The following is a 10182-nucleotide window of genomic DNA, read 5'->3' as shown; positions in this document are numbered from 1 at the left end:
CAGTCCTTTATTATTATTATTATTACCCACTCCAGTATTCTTGGGCTTCCCTTGTGGCTCAGCTGGTAAAGAATCCGCCTGCAATATACATGTCAATCCCAATCTCTTAGTAAAAACTGGGAGTAAGGACTCTCTCAGCTGGTAAACAATGTGCCTGAAATGTGGGAGACCTGGGTTCAATCCCTGGGTTGGGAAGATTCCTCTGGAGAATGGAAAGGCTACCCACTCCAGTATTCTGGCCTAGAGATTTCCATGGACTGTATAGTCTATGGGGTTGCAAAGAGTCAGACACAAATGAGCGACTTTCACTTTCAAGGACTCTATACTAAATATGTTAAATGTTTTAAAAATCTTATTCTTCACAATATCCTCTAAAGGGAATACTATTACTGTCCTCATTTTATTGATGAGAAAAGGCTGAGTAAGTTGCCAATGTCACCCAAATGATAACTTTTATAACCAGGACTCAAATTCAGGTCTTTCTGACTTCAGAGCTCACTAAACTCTACATCTTCCCAGGATAACACACTAATATCACAATCTATTACTGAATGAGTGGCAACCTTGACTGATTTGCATTTCAAAACATTTACATTCATTTGTGGTAGAAAAGTTCAGAGACAAATCGTTAACCAGAGGGAAATCTCAAAAAAAAGAAAAGCATCAAAAATAGTGGCAAAGGGCACAGGTCAAAAGATTAGGAGGCCCAGATTCTAGTCCAAGATCTTGTAGCAGAAGCTCTCAGGTTTTCTGTTTTCTCATTTGTAAAGTCAGACTTAAAAAAAAAAAAATTATTAGAGTATAGTTGCTTTACAATGTTATTTTCTGCTGTACAGCAAAGTGAATCAGCCGTATATCCCCTCTTTTTTTGCAAAGCAGAAATAAAGAACAAATGTATGGACCCTGAGGGAGCAAAGCGGGCAGGTAGGATGAACTGAGAGATTGGGATTGACATATATATATTGCAGGCGGATTCTTTACCAGCTGAGCCACAAGGGAAGCCCAAGAAGACTGGAGTGGGTAGCCTATCCTTTCTACATCAGATCTTCCCTACCCAGAAATCAAACTGGAGTCTCCTGCATTGCAGGCAGATTCATTTCAGGCAGATAGTAACTGAGCTATCAGGGAAGCCCTAAATATATACACTACTGTGCATAAAATAGATAACTAATGGGAATCTACTGTATAGCACAGGAGCTCTACTCAATGCTCTGTGGTGACCTAAATGGGCAGGAAATCTAAAATGAGACTTTTGTACTAAATAGTCCCTAAGGTTTCTTCCAAAAACATAACTGTTTACTTCCTGAGGGGACTGAAAAAATCCACAGACGGTATAATCAGTCTCTGAAGTTGAAAGAGAGCTATGACAGCACTGTACCTGGGTTGGGCTTGTGTATAGTGTGATTAATTATGCAAGTCAGTCTGGCTCACCTGTTGGTCTTCTCCTCTCTTGCTCTGTATCAGGACAACTGCTGAGTGAGTCATTGAGAACCAGGCAAGTGTGAAAGCAGTGTTACTTCCTAGGAGTGCTGTCATCAAAGTGCAGGTCAGGTCCCCGCCTGGAAGGTAGTTGTGCATTCTACCTTAAAGTCAGTCTCTCAGCATGGAAGAGCCATTCCAACCTGAAGACACTGGCGTGGGCTCATGTGAAAAAAGGGAGAAGTGTCCATAGCAAATGATGTATTGTAAGTGAAAGCTTATAACTACAAGATGAAAATCTGGAAAATATGCTGTACAGTTTCCATGGAACACAGCTTGAGGGAGGAAGGCCTGGCTGAGTATTGTTGAGCAACAACAGCAGCAGATAGATCACTGGTACGCGGTAATCACAAGTGAGGGTGTCAGAACATCTGTTATTGTGTCTGCCTGGCTGCCCTTTCTGTTGGAAACTGCTCCTCTACTACATCAAGCAAATTTGATGTGGCCTTCTTTCCTGTCACCCAAGGATGGGCAAATAACTCAAGGTGGCCAGAGTATCTCGTTTCCCAGAGCTCAGATACTGATTGACCAGAAATGGGTATGAGGCCTAAGTAGGGCCAATTAGTGTCTTTTGGGAAGAATTTCCATTGTTATGGGAGAAGAAGAATTTGTTTTGCGTTTATGAGCTATAAAGATCATTGTAAGATGGAAGCAAATGGTGGGCCCCACCACTTGGAAAGAGTAAGCGAACACGAAGGAAGGAAAGACAAGGGACATTGCCTAAATACACAACGCCAAACATGCCTGAAACCAGAAAACACTCAGTATCTTAACTATATGAGCCTCTAGATTCCCCCTCCCCCTTTTTGAACAGGTTTATTGGGGCGCAATTTACATGCAGTAAAATTCACCCTGTTTAGATGAGTAGTTCCATGAATTTTGATCAGTGTATAAAAATTGTATAATCACTACCACAATCAAGATATAGATTATTGCTGTCACCCCAGAAAGTTTCATCATACCCCTGTGTAGTCTCCTACTTTTACCCTGCCCCTGGCAAACACTGATGTGTTTTTCTATCCCTATAATTTTGTCTTTTCCATGCATGCTTAGGCACCTCAGTTGTGTCTGACTCTTTGTGATCCTGTGGGCTGCAGGCCCAAGGCTCCTCTGTCGATGGGATTTGGCTGGTAAGAATACTGGAGTGGGTTGCCATGCCCTCCTCTAGGAGGTCTTCTCAACCCAGGGATCAAACTTGGGTCTCCTGCTTTGCAGGTGGATTCTTTACTGACTGAGCCACCAAGGAAGCCCATAGTATTGCATTGTATGGATATATCACAGTTTTGTTTATTCATGGGTTCATGATTATATAGACTGTTTCGCTTTTGGTGAATATGAAGAAAGCCACAATAAATAATTGTTTTTCAGGGTTTTATATGGACACGTTGTCATTTCTCTTGGGTAAATATACCCAAACGTGGAATCGGCTGAGTACTATGGTAAATATATTTCTGATATTATAAGAATTTTCTGAACTATTTCAAAGTGGCTGTATTGTTTTGCATTTCAACCAGCAATGAAAATTTCTATTGTTCCTTTCTTACCAGCATTTCATGTTTTTTTTCCTCTTTTAATTTGAGCAATTCTAATAGGTATCTCTTGTAATTTTAGTGAAAAATGATGTTAAGCGTCTTTTTAAAATATTTTTCCAGTATTTATTGTGAATAATTGGACCTCCTGGAATTTTTCTACAGAATCATAATTAAATAACCCTAGTGGTGCTAACCAGTCTATGTGAGGAGCAGTTTGCTTTCAAATCAAAATCAAGCATCTTTTCATATGCTGATTTTTCATTCATATCTTTAGTGAAGTATCTGATCAAATCTTTTGCCCACTTTTAATTGTGTTTATTTTCCTATTATTATATGATTAGAATATAGATTCTGGATACAAGTCCTTCATCAAATTTATGTTTTGCAAATATTTATTCCTAGTCTGTGATTTGTCTTTTAATTTTCTTTGCAGTATTTTTAAAAAAACAAAAGTTTTTACTTTTGAATAAGTTCAATTTGCCAATTGTTTTATTTTATGGGTTGTTTCTAATGTCCTGTGTAAAAAAAAATTTACTAAACCCAAGGCCATGACATTTTTTTCCTAAATTTTTTTCCCCAGACACTTTCTAGTTTTAGATTTTCCATATAGAATTATGATCAGTTTGGGTTTAATTCTTGCATATAGTGTTCCTCCCTTTTAAAGCTGACTTAATTTGAGCTTTTGTCTCTGATGTCTAGAGTCTTGACTACTATAAATGGAGTTGTTCACAAATGTTGAATGAGAAGTATTTTAAGAAATTATTTAGTGGAAGAATAAAGGTGTGAGAATAGCAATGAATTTTATAAAAATAAAGAGATTTGGGCTCTAGATATTAAAACATACAATAAACCACAAGAATTAAACCAGTATGGTGCTGGTATAGGAGACAGTGGGTAAAACAGACAACCTAGACATAGGCCAGCATATATGATTTTATCAGTGTAAAATTTTTTCCCAATAAATAGTACAGGTAAAATTAGTTTAAAAAATATAAGTTATATTCTTACACTCATCACTTAAAAGTAGATATTTAATTTCTAAATACATGGGGTTTTAAAAGTATCTTTGGTATTAATTTCTCATTTTGATATTAATTTCTAATTTAAATGCTTTCTTCTCTGCAGTCACCCCCTGTGTTTTCTTAGTCTTCTAACTTTATTGAGGCTTTCAATGGCTAAGTCAAAGATCTCTCTTGATAAATGTCACATTGCACTTGAAAGTATGTGGGTTATTTTCAAATATTTTTTGATATTGATTTCTAACATAATTGCATAGTAGTAAGAGAACAGACTCTGTATAATTTCAATACCTTTAGACCATGAAAATTTTGCACTTGTTTTATGCCATTGAATATGTTCCAGTGTCTCCTAGTTTATGGTCTATGGGAACTTGAATTTGTATCATACCATAGTGTGAAAATTGTATAAATCTTAATTATGTTGAATTGGTTTATGGTGCTTTTCAGGTCTACTATATCCTTCTACTTTTCTGTATATTTATTATATTGAAATTTTGAAAATTTGATATTGAAATGCCAACTAAAAATCTTAATTTATCTACTTAAAAAAACTGTAATATATAATGGAATTATGTGTAACTCTGTTCTGTATTTTCCAAGTCTCCTGGTAAATGTTATCATACTTTCATAATTCAAAAAATAAAAAAGAGAAAAAAATGAATTATATTCTGCAGTTCAGTTCAGTCGCTCAGTCCTGTCTGACTCTTTGCGACTCCATGAACCACAGCATGCCAGGCCTCCCTGTCCATCACCAACTCCCGGAGTCTACCCAAACCCATGTCCATTGAGTCGGTGATGCCATCCAACCATCTCATCCTCTGTCGTCCCCTTGGTCTCCTGCCCTCAATCTTTCTCAGCATCAGGGTCTTTTCAAATGAGTCAGCTCTTTGCATCAGGTGGCCCAAATATGGGAGTTTCAGCTTCAACATCAGTCCTACCAATGAACACCCAGGACTGTTCTCCTTTAGGATGGACTGGTTGGATCTCCTTGCAGTCCAAGGGACTCTCAAGAGTCTTCTCCAACACCGGAGTTCAAAAGCATCAATTATATTCTTAAATAACATCAAAATTCCAGGTGCATTAGAATGAAATAAGAAAGATTAAAACATCTAGAGGAAAAACTTCTGAAATGGCAATTCACAGTTGACATCTTGGTTTTTTAAAAAATCTATATCTCATTTCATTATACCCAGGTTACATAAGAATCTAGATTATATTGATCTTCTATGGTGAAAGTGTAAGCACTCTCTTTTGATGCATAATTTTATTAATTTTTGTCTACTACTGTCAAAAGCATGGGTATTCAGGCAAGATTTGTGAAAATATTTTTCCCACCAAATTAAATATCACTTCTAATATATTCCAGAGGGAATGTTGTATAGTTAACTCTGTGGATGTGGGGTCTGGGAGCAAAGTCGAGGGCTGAATTGACTGCAGTGTTTCTGTGAGGTGAAGCCACATTTTTCTTCTCTTCATAGATGCTTCAGCCTGGGGGATTAGTGTTTACCTTGATTTAATGTCTCATCAGAAGCATGACATCTGCAGCATTCTGGCTGCAGCAGGATTAAATGAAGCATGGCCGTTTCTTCAAGAGAGACTTAGCCTTAGAGGGGAGGGGCAGGAAATGAAGAGAGAACAAAAAAATTTATTGAACTACAGAGTGAAAAGGAACAATTTAACCCCCTTCACCACAGGCACAATGTAGGGGCAGAGAAGAGGTTTGTACTCAAGAAATCTAGTAGTTAAACTCAAGTAGGAGGCTTTAGACCTTCAGGGAAGCTGCTCTGGGAGTTTGCGGAGGGGCTCAGCTGCTCTTGGACCACTCCTACCCCCGCACCGCACCATTCTGTCTTTAAGGGAGAAACAAAGGGAGATTATTTTCAGTGTTTGGAAATTGACTCCAGAGCCTTATGAGGACAAATTTTGCCAGAGCAGCATATTACTTCTCCCAGAAGCAAGCAAGTGAGTATAAGAAATGCTAAACTAGGGCAAGGTGAAGGTCAGTCCACCCAGAATTCTGCCTCTGGCAGAGGATCAGGGAAGGGCTGTGGGAACTGAGAATTATGGGTTTCTTTTTGCACCCCCAACCCCAAAACTTCTGAGTTCCTCCACTGAATCATTAAGGATCCAGTGCTCATGAAATATACTTAAGTGTTGTAACTCTTGTATTTTTACTATTTTAAAGAGATAACAAGTTCTTTAAATTCACTCATTGTTGTGTAAAGTGGTACTTCTAATTTGTCCTGAAGTTAAACACTTTGAGATTTAGTGGGTGGATCTATAATCATACATAGCAAAGTGTTAGGATTCTCACATTCATTCTCTCCATCTTTTTCATGACTTCATAGGCTTCTATTCAGTTCAATTAAGTTTAGTCGCTCAGTAGTGTCTGACTGTTTGCGACCCCATGGACTGGAGCATACCAGCCCTCGCTGGCCATCACCAACTCCTGGAGTTTATGCAGACTCATGTCCATTGAGTTGGTGATGCCATCCAACCATCTCATCCTCTGTCATCCCCTTCTCCTCCGACCTTCAAGCTTTCCCAGGTTCAGGGTCTTTTCAAATGAGTCAGTTCTTCCCATCAGGTGGCCAAAGTATTGGAGTTTCAGCTTCAACATCAGTCCTTCCAATGACCACCCAGGACTGATCTCCTTTAGGAGGGACTGGTTGGATCTCCTTGCAGTCCAAGGGACTCTCCAGAGTCTTCTCCAACACCACAGTTCAAAAGCATCAATTCTTCTGTGCTCAGCTTTCTTTATAGTCCAACTCTCACATCCATACATGACTACTGGAAAAACCATAGGCTTGACTAGACGGACCTTTGTTGACAAAGTAATGTCTCTGCTTTTTAATATGCTGTCTATGTTGGTCATAATTTTCCTTCCAAGGAGTAAGCGTCTTTTAATTTCATGGCTTCAGTCATCATCTACAGTGATTTTGGAGCCCCCCAAAATAAAGTCATGCTCAGTAAGTCTTTAATCCAATTTTCTGTTGATGGGTGGGGCTGTGTTCCCTCCCTGTTATTTACCTGGGGCCAAACAATGGTTACCCCAGGTAAATATGGGCTTCCCTGGTGGCTCAGCTGGCAAAGAATCTGCCTGCAATGTGGAAGACCTGGGTTCAGTCACTGGGTTTGGAAGATCCCCTGGAGAAGGGAAAGGCTACCCAGTCCAGTATTCAGGCCTGGAGAATTCCATGAACTGTATATTCCATGAGGTCACAAAGAGTTGGACACGACTGAGCGAGTTTCACTTCACTTTAAGTTATGGTGGAGGTAATGAAGACAACGGCAATCTTCTTTGAAAGGTCCCATGCTAGCACTGCGATACTCAGTGCCCCTAACCCTGCAGCAGGCCACTGCCGACCCACGCCTCCACTGGAGACTCCTGCACACTCATGGGCAAGTCTGGGTCAGTCTCTTGTGGGGTCACTGCTCCTTTCTCCTGGGTCCTGGTGCACACAATGTTCTATTTGTACCCTCCAAGAGTCCATTTCCCCAGTCCTGTGTAAGTTCTGACAGCTTTATGGTGGGGTTAATGGCGACTTCTTCCAAGAGGGCTTATGCCATACCCAAGTCTGCTGCACCCTGAGCTCCTGCCCCTGCAGCAGTCCACTGCTGACCCATACCTCCACAGGAGGCACTCAAACACAGTTCTGTCTCAGTCTCTGTGGGGTCTTTGGGTCCTGGTGCATGCAAGGCTTGTTTGAGCCCTGTGAGCATCTCTTGTAGGTATGGGGTTTGATTCTAAACGTGATTTTGCCCCTCCTACCGTCTTTCTCCAAGCCAGGCTTCAGCAATACGTGAACCCTGAATTTCCAGATGTTCAAGCTGGTTTTAGAAAAGGCAGAGGAACCAGAGATCAAATTGCCAATATCCGCTGGATCATCGAAAAAGCAAGAGAGTTCTGGAAAAACATCTATTTCTGCTTTATTGACTATGCCAAAGCCTTTGACTGTGTGGATCACAAGAAACTCTGGAAAATTCTTAAAGAGATGGGAATACCAGACCACCGGACCTGCCTCTTGAGAAACCTGTATGCAGATCAGGAAGCAACAGTTAGAACTGGACATGGACCAACAGACTGGTTCCAAATAGGAAAAGGAGTACGTCAAGGCTGTATATTGTCACCCTGCTTATTTAACTTCTATGCAGAGTACATCATGAGAAACGCTGGGCTGGAAGAAACACAAGCTGGAATCAAGATTGCCGGGAGAAATATCAATAACCTCAGATATGCAGGTGACACCACCCTTATGGCAGAAAGTGAAGAGGAACTAAAGAGCCTCTTGATGAAAGTGAAAGAGGAGAGTGAAAAAGTTGGCTTAAAGCTCAACATTCAGAAAACTAAGATCATGGCATCCGATCCCATCACTTCATGGAAAATAGATGGGGAAACAGTGGGAACAGTGTCAGACTTTGTTTTTTTTGTACTCCAAAATCACTGCAGGTGATGATTGAAGCCATGAAATTAAAGGACGCTTACTCCTTGGAAGGAAAGTTATGACCAACCTAGATAGCATATTAAAAAGCAGAGACATTACTTTGCCAACAAAGGTCCATCTAGTCAAGGCTGTGGTTTTTCCAGTAGTCATGTACAGATGTGAGAGTTGGACGGTGAACAAAGCTGAGCACTGAAGAATTGATGCTTTTGAACTGTGGTGTTGGAGAAGACTCTTGAGAGTCTTTTGGACTGCAAGGAGATCCAACCAGTCCCTCCTAAAGGAGATCAGTCCTGGGTGGTCATTGGAAGGACTGATGTTGAAGCTGAAACTCCAATACTTTGACCACCTCATGCGAAGAGTTGACTCATTGGAAAAGACCCTGATGCTGGGAAGGATTGGGGGCAGGAGGAGAAGGGGACGATGGAGGATGAGATGGCTGGATGGCATCACCAACTTGATGGACATGAGTTTGGGTAAACTCTGGGAGTTGGTGTTGGACAGGGAGGCCTGGTGTGCTGCGATTCATGGAGTCACAAAGAGTCAGACACCACTGAGTGACTGAACTGAACTGAACTGTCTTTCTGGGGCTTCTCCTTTGCCCTTGGATGTGGGATATCTCCTCACAGTCGCTCCAGCACTGTGCGGCCACTGCTTCAGCGCCTACTGTCTTGCTGAGGAGATGCGGTCTTTCTCAAGTTTCCCAAGCATGCCATCGAAAGGGCTTGTATGTGGTGCATCACTTCATTCACTGGTGAAGGAGAGGGACTTTGGAACTCCCTGAATCCAGAAGCTGGGTGATCTAGGGAAGTTTATTTCTCTCTCTGATCCTGAGGATCATCAGCTTCACAGGAGATACTCAAACACAGTTCTGTCTGTCTCTGTGGGTCTCTGGGTCCAGGTTCACACCAGATTTGTTTGAGCCGTCTGAGTGTCTCTGGCAGGTATGGGATTGATTCTAAACGCTATTTTGCCCCTCCTACTGTCTTGCTGGGGCTTATCTTTTGCCCTTGTACGTGGGGTATCTCCTCAAATTCATTCCAGTGCCGCGCAGCTGCTGCTCCTATTAGGCTTCTATTAGGTCTTTCCTATTGTGGTCACTTCCCTCCCCTTCCAACTCCTTCCTTCCTCTCTTCCTCTCTCTTTCTCTCTTTGTTTTTTCCTCCTTGCCTTTCTGCCACATTGTCTTTCTGTTTCTGCCTCTCTCTTTCTCTTAGTAATGAATGCTAAGGGGAATTATTCACTGTAGGCCTTTGGGCCATGCTCTTTCTTCCATCATGTTGCACTTCTATTTAAGTCAATGCTTATTTCTATAAGAGGCAGTGAACTTGCAGATAGAACATGGACTAAAGAGTCAGAAAGAACTAGGTTCAAATCCTTCCCATATTATTTACTACTTTCATGACATTGAGTTTTTTTCAAGCTTCGTTGTTTTTTTTTTAATTTGAGAATAAATATGCATATCCTGGTGAGTCATTATGAAGATTAAATGATTTGAAAAACATTAAATGGTTTGAAAAATATATAGTTCAATATTATTATGATAAAACTTATTTAATTTATTAAATGAATACAAGTCTCAAGACAGGGTCTGACTTGTTATCAAATCTTCCCTGTGCTTTGGAAAACAAAGTTAAAACTTCCAGTAGGGTCAGGTAAATGGTGATAACTTCCTCCTTTGCCTAACTGGCAAGAACATGGCAGTCATTG

General features: G+C 40.7%; 1 long non-coding RNA gene across 1 annotated transcript; it reads left to right on the top strand.

Moving 5' to 3' along the window:
- The first annotated feature begins 7245 nt into the window (after positions 1–7245).
- LOC145538981 (uncharacterized) lies at positions 7246–9976 on the top strand. The gene is made up of 2 exons (XR_014077433.1): positions 7246–7432; positions 7821–9976. It is a non-coding gene; the product is annotated as an uncharacterized LOC145538981 (long non-coding RNA).
- Positions 9977–10182: the final 206 nt, after the last annotated feature.

Source organism: Giraffa tippelskirchi, chromosome 2 (genome assembly GCF_054371585.1).
Source record: "Giraffa tippelskirchi isolate mGirTip1 chromosome 2, T2T-mGirTip1v1.2.pri, whole genome shotgun sequence".
Taxonomy (NCBI): Eukaryota; Metazoa; Chordata; class Mammalia; order Artiodactyla; family Giraffidae; genus Giraffa; species Giraffa tippelskirchi.
The sequence above is the reverse complement of the archived record's forward strand: the minus strand, read 5'-3'. Positions and strand labels throughout refer to the sequence as shown.